Consider the following 14133-nt stretch of genomic DNA (forward strand, 5'->3'; position numbering starts at 1 on the left):
AATTTACAGGTTGTAGATATGTGCGATTTGCATGTTGTAGATATGTGCAATTTACAGAATGAGATTTACAGGTTGTAGATATGTGCGATTTTCATGTTGTAGATATGTGTAATTTACAGGTTGTAGATATGTGTAATTTACAGAATGGGATTTACAGAATGCAGATATGGGCTATTTATAGGTTGTGTGTGTATGTATATGTGTGTGTGTGTGTGTGTGTGTGTGTGTGTGTGTGTGTGTGTGTGTGTGTGTGTGTGTATATATATATATATATATATATATATATATATATATATATAATATTCGATTTGCATGTTGTAGATATGTGCAATTTACAGAATGCAGATATGTGCTATTTACAGGTTGTAGATATATGCGATTTGCATGTTGTTTCATAGTTTCATAGTTAGTAAGGTTGAATAAAGACACCAGTCCATCTAGTTCAACCTGAGTGTCTACAATTGTCCCTATCCCTAGATTAAGGCTTACCTGTAGGTCCAAGAAACATCTCCTAAACCTACATGGTTTAGGAGATATTTACCCGAAGACAGGCACTGTCTTCGGGTAAATATCTCCTGTCGGATTATCCTAACTGTAAATATCTCCTTAGTGTCGGATTAGCGGCGCATCATGGCCCAGAAAGGGTTAAAACCGCCTGCAATAGTGGCGTTTTGCCGGCGGTATTGCAGGGCTGCCGCATTGATTTCAGTGGGGAGCAGCAGTGGAGGAGCGGTAAACACACCGCTCCAAAGAAGCTACTGGGAGGACTTTAACTGACATCCTGCCAGCGCACCACTCCGGTGTGAAAGCCCTCGGGCTTTCCCACTGGAGACAATGTTGCAGCAGTTTGAGGGTGGATTGCAGGCAATATTTCTAACGCTATAGCCCCTGCAAAAAAAAACCTCGGTGTGAAAGGGGTCTTAAGGCTTTAACCAGGCACTGATAGAAGTCACAAGACTGCTAAATACTGCTGATATGAAAAGGTATTATTTCAAATACTTTATTTAAAATGTATTTAAAATAATTTAATTTCCATGTTCTCTGTAGTGTGGGAGACCCAATATAATGAATGCAGAGTCCTGGGTTTAGTAACAGTGCGGTACATATGATGAGAATATCAGACAAACGGTTGATTGTTTTGTTTTTTGTTTGTTTTGTGAATGCTAGTCTCATATCGAAAACAAATAGGTTACTGTGAAAATTCTCGTAACACAGGGTACAACTTCCCGCAATGATGTCATGTATTCTCTCATTTCCAAGCATGTACAGTCTTGGTCACTCGATTCTTTACACAGAAATACTATACTGATTAAATGAAAATCGTTTGTTCTGGTATTGTACGAGAAAAATGCTTGTGTTATTTCCCTTCGGATAATTTTGTAATTACGGTCGTGATCGGCTCTCGAAAGCCGCGTGCCAATAATCAGAAGGGACGATCAGATTATTCTACGATCGCTCCCGATTTTCGCATTGTGTGTACCAGGCTTTAGGATTGCTTGGTGATGAAGGGGTCAAAGCATATGTACTAAACGTTTTGACCTGACTTCAGAGATGACACAGTATGCAGTAGAAGCACTACAAGTGACAGCAGAGGATGCCTATAGGGTAGAGCCCACCACACAGACAGCACAGGGGGAGATCACACCTGATCTATGCTCGCTCACAATCTCTTTCCTCCAGATAACGTTACAAATCCCATCCAACTACCGGACTAGTCCATGCTTGTAATCCCAGACAACTGCAGAGACCCCGGACTACAGTGTGTCCGAGGGGAACTCCATTATTACCACCAGATCAGAAGCTGCTTGGTAATGAGAAGCCCTAGCCTATAGCAGAGCGGCTTCGTTACCACGTGACCCGTTGGATTGAGGGGCGGAGCCTGCTGTGGCGACCGTTAGAGAGAGAGCCAATCAAGTGCAAGGGCGGAGTGAGGGCGCTTTATTTTTCAGTGTCACTCGGAGGGAGGATCAGTCTGCGATTGACCACCTAGAGGAGGAGCACGATTGGTCTGTTCTCTGTCACGCCCATCTCTATGCCTTCCCCCAGCATCACAGCTGGATGCTAAGAGGGCAGATACTGGCTGATTTAGAAAGAGGGGGGCGGGCATTTACTGAAGCCGAGTCGGACATATTTACTATAGGATCGGAGGAAACCATGGGCGAGGCAAAGCCGGCTACGCCACCCACCGATGTCATCAGCGTAAGAAAAACAAACGCCATGTGCCGCTGACAGTGAAGAGAGGTAAATCTCCAATCTGATCATTTACATATTCACTATGAAAGAGACCCTGTCATTGTCTGTATTCTCTATTAGGCTAGGTTCACACCGTAGCGATGCGGGAACGCCGCAAATCCGCGTCGTTTTCCCGCATCGCATGCCTCCCGCCGGCAGTTCACACTGCCCTATGCGGACTGCTGGGAGTGTCAATGAAATCTTAATGACACCCCCAGATCCGTCCGCATATCGCAGTGCGATCTGCACACTCGGACAGGAATCGGATCGAATTTTTGAAATAATAAAAAAAAAAAATTTTTTGAAAAAGAAAAATATTTTTTTGAAAAAAAAATCATTGACCGAGTAACTGGGTGGAGTGGCTTGAGTAACTGTTAAAAAGCTTAATATTTTAAAAAGTATAAATAGTAGTAAAAAAGTTGAAGTCCCATCATTAGCTGAAAGAGCAGAACATTTTTTTTCAAAAATGATTTTTTTCTCAAAAATTATTATTTTCTTTTTCTCAATTTTTTTTTTTAATTATTATTTTTTTTTTCATGGGGTGGTTATAATGTTTTGGCTGATAATGGGGTGGTCATAAATTATTTGGCTGATTATGTTGTGGACATAATGTTTTGGCTGATCATGGGGTGGGCATAAGCTGAAGTTAGAAGCTGATTGGCTACCATGCACAGCTGCACCAGATTCAAGGTCTTTAGACTGTACACTCTCTCAAGGATAAGCTCAGCTTTGGTACCATGTTACTAAGGGCATTAGGGTGTGCACCAGTGGAGGCCCATCCATAGGGGGCGCCAGGGCGCCGCCCCCCTTCCTATGTAGTAAAAAAAAGTGAAATTTTTAAATTTCCCTCCCCATGTGCACTGGCGCCGGGCGCAGTGCAATATAGGAAGTGCCACGTCTATGCAATCACAAGATTGCAGACGAGGCACTTTATTTGCCCAAAAAAGAGCCGGCGCGATCGGCTGGCCGAGCAAGTGCATAGACTTGCGCTTGAGTAAACGGTGGGCGGTGCTTCCGACGTCACTCAAGTTAGTGACATTGGCACGGCACTTCTCTCTTCTGCCCGCCTGAGACTGGATCAGGTAAGGGGCTGCCGCATGGCAGCTTAAACAATCTTGATAATTTATTCTGCCCAGCCGCCAGGTACCCCCTCCACATCAATCTATTTTATGGTGGTTGCACTCGGCAGCATACCCCAACCCCCCCACCCCCTGCTAAACAAGATTTAAAGAAATAGTGTTATCAGTGACCGACAGCATACCCCCCTCTAAAGAAGCTTTAAAAATTATTAATAATAACATTTTTTTTCTAAATCTTGTCGGGGGGGGGGGTGTATGCTGCCGACCACCGTTAATAACCCTTATTTTTTAAATTTTGTTTAGCGGGGGCGGGGTGGGGGGTTAATGCTTCCGACCACCGATATTAACCCTTTTTTTTTAAATCTTGTTGGGGGGCAGGTATGGGGGTTAATGCTGCATGGTCGGCAGCATTAACCCCCATACCTGCCCCAGCAAAACAAGATTTACAGGTTGTAGATATGTGCGATTTGCATGTTAGATATGTGCAATTTACAGGTTGTAGATATGTGCGATTTACAGAATGCAGGTATGTGTGATTTACAGAATGCAGGTATGTGCGATTTATAGGTTGTAGATATGTGCGATTTGCATGTTGTAGATATGTGCGATTTGCATGTTGTAGATCTGTGCGATTTGCATGTTGTAGATATGTGCAATTTGCAGAATGCGATTTACAGAATGCAGATATGTGCTATTTACAGGTTGTATATATATATGCGATTTGCATGTTGTAGATATGTGTGATATGTGCAATTTACAGGTTGTAGATATGTGCTATTCACAGGTTGTAGATATGTGCGATTTACAGAATGCAGATGTGTGCTATTTACAGGTTGTGTGTGTGTATATGTATGTATATATATAGATATATATATATATATATATATATATATATATATATATATATATATATAATGTGATTTGCATGTTGTAGATATGTGCTATTTACAGGTTGTAGATATGTGTAATTTACAGAATGCTATTTACAAGTTGTGTGTGTGTGTGTGTATATATATATATATATATATGCGATTTGCATGTTGTAGATCTGTGCAATTTACAGGTTGTAGATGTGCAACTTACAGGTTGTAGATATGTGCAATTTACAGAATGCGATTTACAGAATGCAGATATGTGCTATTTACAGGTTGTAGATATAAATGCGATTTGCATGTTGTAGATATGTGCAATTTACAGGTTGTGTCAGAGAATCACCAGACTTCAACGTCGGCACTTCCCCGTGCACCTGCGGGGAAGAGCTGCACAACGATGCACGCATATGCGTGATACGATACAGTGTCGTACACGCATGTGCACACCTATGCACACGGCTATGGGCCTTACCTGATTGGCCTGACAGGCCTATAAAAGGCATCAATGTGCTCTGTGTCTTTGCTGGTTTGTCTCCTCAGCTCACCTGTGTTCCTGTTTCCTGTTCCTGTTGACCACTTCCTGTTGTGACCCGGATTGCTTGAAGACTACTCTGATTCTCTCCTGATCTGACCCCTGGCTTGTTAAACGGACTTCCTGCTCGTAGCCTAGCTGACTCCCGGACTGATACCTGTGTTTGACCCTCGGCCTGCCTCTGGAATATCCTTTGTCTCACGGACTGATACCTGTGTTTGACCATCGGCCTGCCTCTGAAATATCCTCTGTCTCATGGACTGATACCTGTGTTTGACCCTCGGCCTTCACTCCAGGTGTTAGAACCCCTGGCAGGCATTTACTTCTACCAGTTCCAAGATCATCTACACGGGCATCTCTTCCTTCAGAAGTCCTTCTGCATACTAGGCACCTGCTGGCAACCTGTGCCTCTCCGTGCCCTGTACCCACTGTTCCACCCTCAGGGGTACTGTGCATCCAGCTGCAAGGGAAGCCGCCCTCAGCACTTCGGCTTTGGTGAGTACCTGACAGGTTGTAGATCTGTGCAATTTACAGGTTGTAGATATGTGTGATTTGCATGTTGTAGATATGTGCACTTTACAGGTTGTAGATGTGCAACTTACAGGTTGTAGATATGTGCAATTTACAGAATGCGATTTACAGAATGCAGATATGTGCTATTTACAGGTTGTAGATATGTGCACTTTACAGGTTGTAGATATGTGCAATTTACAGAATGTGATTTACAGAATGCAGATATGTGCTATTTACAGGTTGTAGATATAAATGCGATTTGCATGTTGTAGATATGTGCAATTTACAGGTTGTAGATATGTGCTATTTACAGGTTGTAGATATGTGCAATTTACAGAATGCGATTTACAGAATGCAGATATGTGGTATTTACAAGTTGTGTGTGTATATATATATATATGCGATTTGCATGTTGTAGATCTGTGCAACTTACAGGTTGTAGATATGTGCAATTTACAGAATGCGATATGCAGATATGTGCTATATACAGGTTGTAGATATGTGCACTTTACAGGTTGTAGATATGTGCAATTTACAGAATGTGATTTACAGAATGCAGATATGTGCTATTTACAGGTTGTAGATATAAATGCGATTTGCATGTTGTAGATATGTGCAATTTACAGGTTGTTGATATGTGCACTTTGCATGTTGTAGATATGTGCAATTTACAGGTTGTTGATATGTGCACTTTGCATGTTGTAGATATGTGCAATTTACAGGTTGTGTCAGAGAATCACCAGAGTTCAACGTCGGCACTTCCCCGTGCACCTGCGGGGAAGAGCTGCACAACGATGCACGCATATGCGTGATACGATACAGTGTCGTACACGCATGTGCAAACCTATGCACACGGCTATGGGCCTTACCTGATTGGCCTGACAGGCCTATAAAAGGCATCAATGTGCTCTGTGTCTTTGCTGGTTTGTCTCCTCAGCTCACCTGTGTTCCTGTTTCCTGTTCCTGTTGACCACTTCCTGTTGTGACCCGGATTGCTTAAAGACTACTCTGATTCTCTCCTGATCTGACCCCTGGCTTGTTAAACGGACTTCCTGCTCGTAGCCTTGCTGACTCCCGGACTGATACCTGTGTTTGACCCTCGGCCTGCCTCTGGAATATCCTTTGTCTCATGGACTGATACCTGTGTTTGACCCTCGGCCTTCACTCCAGGTGTTAGAACCCCTGGCAGGCATTTACTTCTACCAGTTCCAAGATCATCTGCACGGGCATCTCTTCCTTCAGAAGACCTTCTGCATACTAGGCACCTGCTGGCAACCTGTGCCTCTCTGTGCCCTGTACCCACTGTTCCACCCTCAGGGGTACTGTGCATCCAGCTGCAAGGGAAGCCGCCCTCAGCACTTCGGCTTTGGTGAGTACCTGACAGGTTGTAGATCTGTGCAATTTAAAGGTTGTAGATATGTGTGATTTGCATGTTGTAGATATGTGCACTTTACAGAATGTGATTTACAGAATGCAGATATGTGCTATTTACAGGTTGTAGATATAAATGCGATTTGCATGTTGTAGATATGTGCAATTTACAGGTTGTAGATATGTGCAATTTACAGAATGCGATTTACAGAATGCAGATATGTGCTATTTACAAGTTGTGTGTGTGTATATATATGCGATTTGCATGTTGTAGATCTGTGCGATTTACAGGTTGTAGATATGTGCAATTTACAGAATGCGATTTACAGAATGCAGATATGTGCTATTTACAGGTTGTAGATATGTGCACTTTACAGGTTGTAGATATGTTCAATTTACAGAATGTGATTTACAGAATGCAGATATGTGCTATTTACAGGTTGTAGATATAAATGCGATTTGCATGTTGTAGATATGTGCAATTTACAGGTTGTTGATATGTGCACTTTGCATGTTGTAGATATGTGCAATTTACAGGTTGTGTCAGAGAATCACCAGAGTTCAACGTCGGCACTTCCCCGTGCACCTGCGGGGAAGAGCTGCACAACGATGCACGCATATGCGTGATACGATACAGTGTCGTACACGCATGTGCAAACTTATGCACACGGCTATGGGCCTTACCTGATTGGCCTGACAGGCCTATAAAAGGCATCAATGTGCTCTGTGTCTTTGCTGGTTTGTCTCCTTAGCTCACCTGTGTTCCTGTTTCCTGTTCCTGTTGACCACTTCCTGTTGTGACCCGGATTGCTTGAAAACTACTCTGATTCTCTCCTGATCTGACCCCTGGCTTGTTAAACGGACTTCCTGCTCGTAGCCTAGCTGACTCCCGGACTGATACCTGTGTTTGACCCTCGGCCTGCCTCTGGAATATCCTTTGTCTCACGGACTGATACCTGTGTTTGACCATCGGCCTGCCTCTGAAATATCCTCTGTCTCATGGACTGATACCTGTGTTTGACCCTCGGCCTTCACTCCAGGTGTTAGAACCCCTGGCAGGCATTTACTTCTACCAGTTCCAAGATCATCTACACGGGCATCTCTTCCTTCAGAAGACCTTCTGCATACTAGGCACCTGCTGGCAACCTGTGCCTCTCCGTGCCCTGTACCCACTGTTCCACCCTCAGGGGTACTGTGCATCCAGCTGCAAGGGAAGCCGCCCTCAGCACTTCGGCTTTGGTGAGTACCTGACAGGTTGTAGATCTGTGCAATTTACAGGTTGTAGATATGTGTGATTTGCATGTTGTAGATATGTGCACTTTACAGGTTGTAGATGTGCAACTTACAGGTTGTAGATATGTGCAATTTACAGAATGCGATTTACAGAATGCAGATATGTGCTATTTACAGGTTGTAGATATGTGCACTTTACAGGTTGTAGATATGTGCAATTTACAGAATGTGATTTACAGAATGCAGATATGTGCTATTTACAGGTTGTAGATATAAATGCGATTTGCATGTTGTAGATATGTGCAATTTACAGGTTGTAGATATGTGCTATTTACAGGTTGTAGATATGTGCAATTTACAGAATGCGATATACAGAATGCAGATATGTGGTATTTACAAGTTGTGTGTGTATATATATATGCGATTTGCATGTTGTAGATCTGTGCAACTTACAGGTTGTAGATATGTGCAATTTACAGAATGCGATATGCAGATATGTGCTATATACAGGTTGTAGATATGTGCACTTTACAGGTTGTAGATATGTGCAATTTACAGAATGTGATTTACAGAATGCAGATATGTGCTATTTACAGGTTGTAGATATAAATGCGATTTGCATGTTGTAGATATGTGCAATTTACAGGTTGTTGATATGTGCACTTTGCATGTTGTAGATATGTGCAATTTACAGGTTGTGTCAGAGAATCACCAGAGTTCAACGTCGGCACTTCCCCGTGCACCTGCGGGGAAGAGCTGCACAACGATGCACGCATATGCGTGATACGATACAGTGTCGTACACGCATGTGCAAACCTATGCACACGGCTATGGGCCTTACCTGATTGGCCTGACAGGCCTATAAAAGGCATCAATGTGCTCTGTGTCTTTGCTGGTTTGTCTCCTCAGCTCACCTGTGTTCCTGTTCCTGTTGACCACTTCCTGTTGTGACCCGGATTGCTTAAAGACTACTCTGATTCTCTCCTGATCTGACCCCTGGCTTGTTAAACGGACTTCCTGCTCGTAGCCTTGCTGACTCCCGGACTGATACCTGTGTTTGACCCTCGGCCTGCCTCTGGAATATCCTTTGTCTCACGGACTGATACCTGTGTTTGACCATCGGCCTGCCTCTGGAATATCCTCTGTCTCATGGACTGATACCTGTGTTTGACCCTCGGCCTTCACTCCAGGTGTTAGAACCCCTGGCAGGCATTTACTTCTACCAGTTCCAAGATCATCTACACGGGCATCTCTTCCTTCAGAAGACCTTCTGCATACTAGGCACCTGCTGGTAACCTGTGCCTCTCCGTGCCCTGTACCCACTGTTCCACCCTCAGGGGTACTGTGCATCCAGCTGCAAGGGAAGCTGCCCTCAGCACTTCGGCTTTGGTGAGTACCTGACAGGTTGTAGATCTGTGCAATTTATAGGTTGTAGATATGTGTGATTTGCATGTTGTAGATATGTGCACTTTACAGGTTGTAGATGTGCAACTTACAGGTTGTAGATATGTGCAATTTACAGAATGCGATTTACAGAATGCAGATATGTGCTATTTACAGGTTGTAGATATGTGCACTTTACAGGTTGTAGATATGTGCAATTTACAGAATGCAGATATGTGCTATTTACAGGTTGTAGATATAAATGCGATTTGCATGTTGTAGATATGTGCAATTTACAGGTTGTAGATATGTGTGCTATTTACAGGTTGTAGATATGTGCAATTTACAGAATGCGATTTACAGAATGCAGATATGTGCTATTTACAAGTTGTGTGTGTATATATATATATGCGATTTGCATGTTGTAGATCTGTGCAATTTACAGGTTGTTGATATGTGCACTTTGCATGTTGTAGATATGTGCAATTTACAGGTTGTGTCAGAGAATCACCAGAGTTCAACGTCGGCACTTCCCCGTGCACCTGCGGGGAAGAGCTGCACAACGATGCACGCATATGCGTGATACGATACAGTGTCGTACACGCATGTGCAAACCTATGCACACGGCTATGGGCCTTACCTGATTGGCCTGACAGGCCTATAAAAGGCATCAATGTGCTCTGTGTCTTTGCTGGTTTGTCTCCTCAGCTCACCTGTGTTCCTGTTGACCACTTCCTGTTGTGACCCGGATTGCTTAAAGACTACTCTGATTCTCTCCTGATCTGACCCCTGGCTTGTTAAACAGACTTCCTGCTCGTAGCCTTGCTGACTCCCGGACTGATACCTGTGTTTGACCCTCGGCCTGCCTCTGGAATATCCTTTGTCTCACGGACTGATACCTGTGTTTGACCATCGGCCTGCCTCTGGAATATCCTCTGTCTCATGGACTGATACCTGTGTTTGACCCTCGGCCTTCACTCCAGGTGTTAGAACCCCTGGCAGGCATTTACTTCTACCAGTTCCAAGATCATCTGCACGGGCATCTCTTCCTTCAGAAGACCTTCTGCATACTAGGCACCTGCTGGCAACCTGTGCCTCTCTGTGCCCTGTACCCACTGTTCCACCCTCAGGGGTACTGTGCATCCAGCTGCAAGGGAAGCCGCCCTCAGCACTTCGGCTTTGGTGAGTACCTGACAGGTTGTAGATCTGTGCAATTTACAGGTTGTAGATATGTGTGATTTGCATGTTGTAGATATGTGCACTTTACAGGTTGTAGATGTGCAACTTACAGGTTGTAGATATGTGCAATTTACAGAATGCGATTTACAGAATGCAGATATGTGCTATTTACAGGTTGTAGATATGTGCACTTTACAGGTTGTAGATATGTGCAATTTACAGAATGCAGATATGTGCTATTTACAGGTTGTAGATATAAATGCGATTTGCATGTTGTAGATATGTGCAATTTACAGGTTGTAGATATGTGTGCTATTTACAGGTTGTAGATATGTGCAATTTACAGAATGCGATTTACAGAATGCAGATATGTGCTATTTACAAGTTGTGTGTGTGTGTATATATATATGCGATTTGCATGTTGTAGATCTGTGCAATTTACAGGTTGTTGATATGTGCACTTTGCATGTTGTAGATATGTGCAATTTACAGGTTGTGTCAGATAATCACCAGAGTTCAACGTCGGCACTTCCCCGTGCACCTGCGGGGAAGAGCTGCACAACGATGCACGCATATGCGTGATACGATACAGTGTCGTACACGCATGTGCAAACCTATGCACACGGCTATGGGCCTTACCTGATTGGCCTGACAGGCCTATAAAAGGCATCAATGTGCTCTGTGTCTTTGCTGGTTTGTCTCCTCAGCTCACCTGTGTTCCTGTTTCCTGTTCCTGTTGACCACTTCCTGTTGTGACCCGGATTGCTTAAAGACTACTCTGATTCTCTCCTGATCTGACCCCTGGCTTGTTAAACGGACTTCCTGCTCGTAGCCTTGCTGACTCCCGGACTGATACCTGTGTTTGACCCTCGGCCTGCCTCTGGAATATCCTTTGTCTCATGGACTGATACCTGTGTTTGACCCTCGGCCTTCACTCCAGGTGTTAGAACCCCTGGCAGGCATTTACTTCTACCAGTTCCAAGATCATCTGCACGGGCATCTCTTCCTTCAGAAGACCTTCTGCATACTAGGCACCTGCTGGCAACCTGTGCCTCTCTGTGCCCTGTACCCACTGTTCCACCCTCAGGGGTACTGTGCATCAAGCTGCAAGGGAAGCCGCCCTCAGCACTTCGGCTTTGGTGAGTACCTGACAGGTTGTAGATCTGTGCAATTTAAAGGTTGTAGATATGTGTGATTTGCATGTTGTAGATATGTGCACTTTACAGAATGTGATTTACAGAATGCAGATATGTGCTATTTACAGGTTGTAGATATAAATGCGATTTGCATGTTGTAGATATGTGCAATTTACAGGTTGTAGATATGTGCAATTTACAGAATGCGATTTACAGAATGCAGATATGTGCTATTTACAAGTTGTGTGTGTATATATATGCGATTTGCATGTTGTAGATCTGTGCGATTTACAGGTTGTAGATGTGCAACTTACAGGTTGTAGATATGTGCAATTTACAGAATGCGATTTACAGAATGCAGATATGTGCTATTTACAAGTTGTGTGTGTATATATATGCGATTTGCATGTTGTAGATCTGTGCGATTTACAGGTTGTAGATGTGCAACTTACAGGTTGTAGATATGTTCAATTTACAGAATGTGATTTACAGAATGCAGATATGTGCTATTTACAGGTTGTAGATATAAATGCGATTTGCATGTTGTAGATATGTGCAATTTACAGGTTGTTGATATGTGCACTTTGCATGTTGTAGATATGTGCAATTTACAGGTTGTGTCAGAGAATCACCAGAGTTCAACGTCGGCACTTCCCCGTGCACCTGCGGGGAAGAGCTGCACAACGATGCACGTATATGCGTGATACGATACAGTGTCGTACACGCATAAGCAAACTTATGCACACGGCTATGGGCCTTACCTGATTGGCCTGACAGGCCTATAAAAGGCATCAATGTGCTCTGTGTCTTTGCTGGTTTGTCTCCTCAGCTCACCTGTGTTCCTGTTCCTGTTGACCACTTCCTGTTGTGACCCGGATTGCTTAAAGACTACTCTGATTCTCTCCTGATCTGACCCCTGGCTTGTTAAACGGACTTCCTGCTCGTAGCCTTGCTGACTCCCGGACTGATACCTGTGTTTGACCCTCGGCCTGCCTCTGGAATATCCTTTGTCTCATGGACTGATACCTGTGTTTGACCCTCGGCCTTCACTCCAGGTGTTAGAACCCCTGGCAGGCATTTACTTCTACCAGTTCCAAGATCATCTGCACGGGCATCTCTTCCTTCAGAAGACCTTCTGCATACTAGACACCTGCTGGCAACCTGTGCCTCTCTGTGCCCTGTACCCACTGTTCCACCCTCAGGGGTACTGTGCATCAAGCTGCAAGGGAAGCCGCCCTCAGCACTTCGGCTTTGGTGAGTACCTGACAGGTTGTAGATCTGTGCAATTTAAAGGTTGTAGATATGTGTGATTTGCATGTTGTAGATATGTGCACTTTACAGAATGTGATTTACAGAATGCAGATATGTGCTATTTACAGGTTGTAGATATAAATGCGATTTGCATGTTGTAGATATGTGCAATTTACAGGTTGTAGATATGTGCAATTTACAGAATGCGATTTACAGAATGCAGATATGTGCTATTTACAAGTTGTGTGTGTATATATATGCGATTTGCATGTTGTAGATCTGTGCGATTTACAGGTTGTAGATGTGCAACTTACAGGTTGTAGATATGTGCAATTTACAGAATGCGATTTACAGAATGCAGATATGTGCTATTTACAAGTTGTGTGTGTATATATATGCGATTTGCATGTTGTAGATCTGTGCGATTTACAGGTTGTAGATGTGCAACTTACAGGTTGTAGATATGTTCAATTTACAGAATGTGATTTACAGAATGCAGATATGTGCTATTTACAGGTTGTAGATATAAATGCGATTTGCATGTTGTAGATATGTGCAATTTACAGGTTGTTGATATGTGCACTTTGCATGTTGTAGATATGTGCAATTTACAGGTTGTGTCAGAGAATCACCAGAGTTCAACGTCGGCACTTCCCCGTGCACCTGCGGGGAAGAGCTGCACAACGATGCACGTATATGCGTGATACGATACAGTGTCGTACACGCATAAGCAAACTTATGCACACGGCTATGGGCCTTACCTGATTGGCCTGACAGGCCTATAAAAGGCATCAATGTGCTCTGTGTCTTTGCTGGTTTGTCTCCTTAGCTCACCTGTGTTCCTGTTTCCTGTTCCTGTTGACCACTTCCTGTTGTGACCCGGATTGCTTGAAAACTACTCTGATTCTCTCCTGATCTGACCCCTGGCTTGTTAAACGGACTTCCTGCTCGTAGCCTAGCTGACTCCCGGACTGATACCTGTGTTTGACCCTCGGCCTGCCTCTGGAATATCCTTTGTCTCACGGACTGATACCTGTGTTTGACCATCGGCCTGCCTCTGAAATATCCTCTGTCTCATGGACTGATACCTGTGTTTGACCCTCGGCCTTCACTCCAGGTGTTAGAACCCCTGGCAGGCATTTACTTCTACCAGTTCCAAGATCATCTACACGGGCATCTCTTCCTTCAGAAGACCTTCTGCATACTAGGCACCTGCTGGCAACCTGTGCCTCTCCGTGCCCTGTACCCACTGTTCCACCCTCAGGGGTACTGTGCATCCAGCTGCAAGGGAAGCCGCCCTCAGCACTTCGGCTTTGGTGAGTACCTGACAGGTTGTAGATCTGTGCAATTTA

This window comes from Lithobates pipiens, unplaced genomic scaffold, assembly GCF_037356315.1.
Source record: "Lithobates pipiens isolate NorthernLeopardFrog02 unplaced genomic scaffold, aLitPip1_a1.2 Scaffold_19, whole genome shotgun sequence".
In the NCBI taxonomy this organism is placed as follows: domain Eukaryota; kingdom Metazoa; phylum Chordata; class Amphibia; order Anura; family Ranidae; genus Lithobates; species Lithobates pipiens.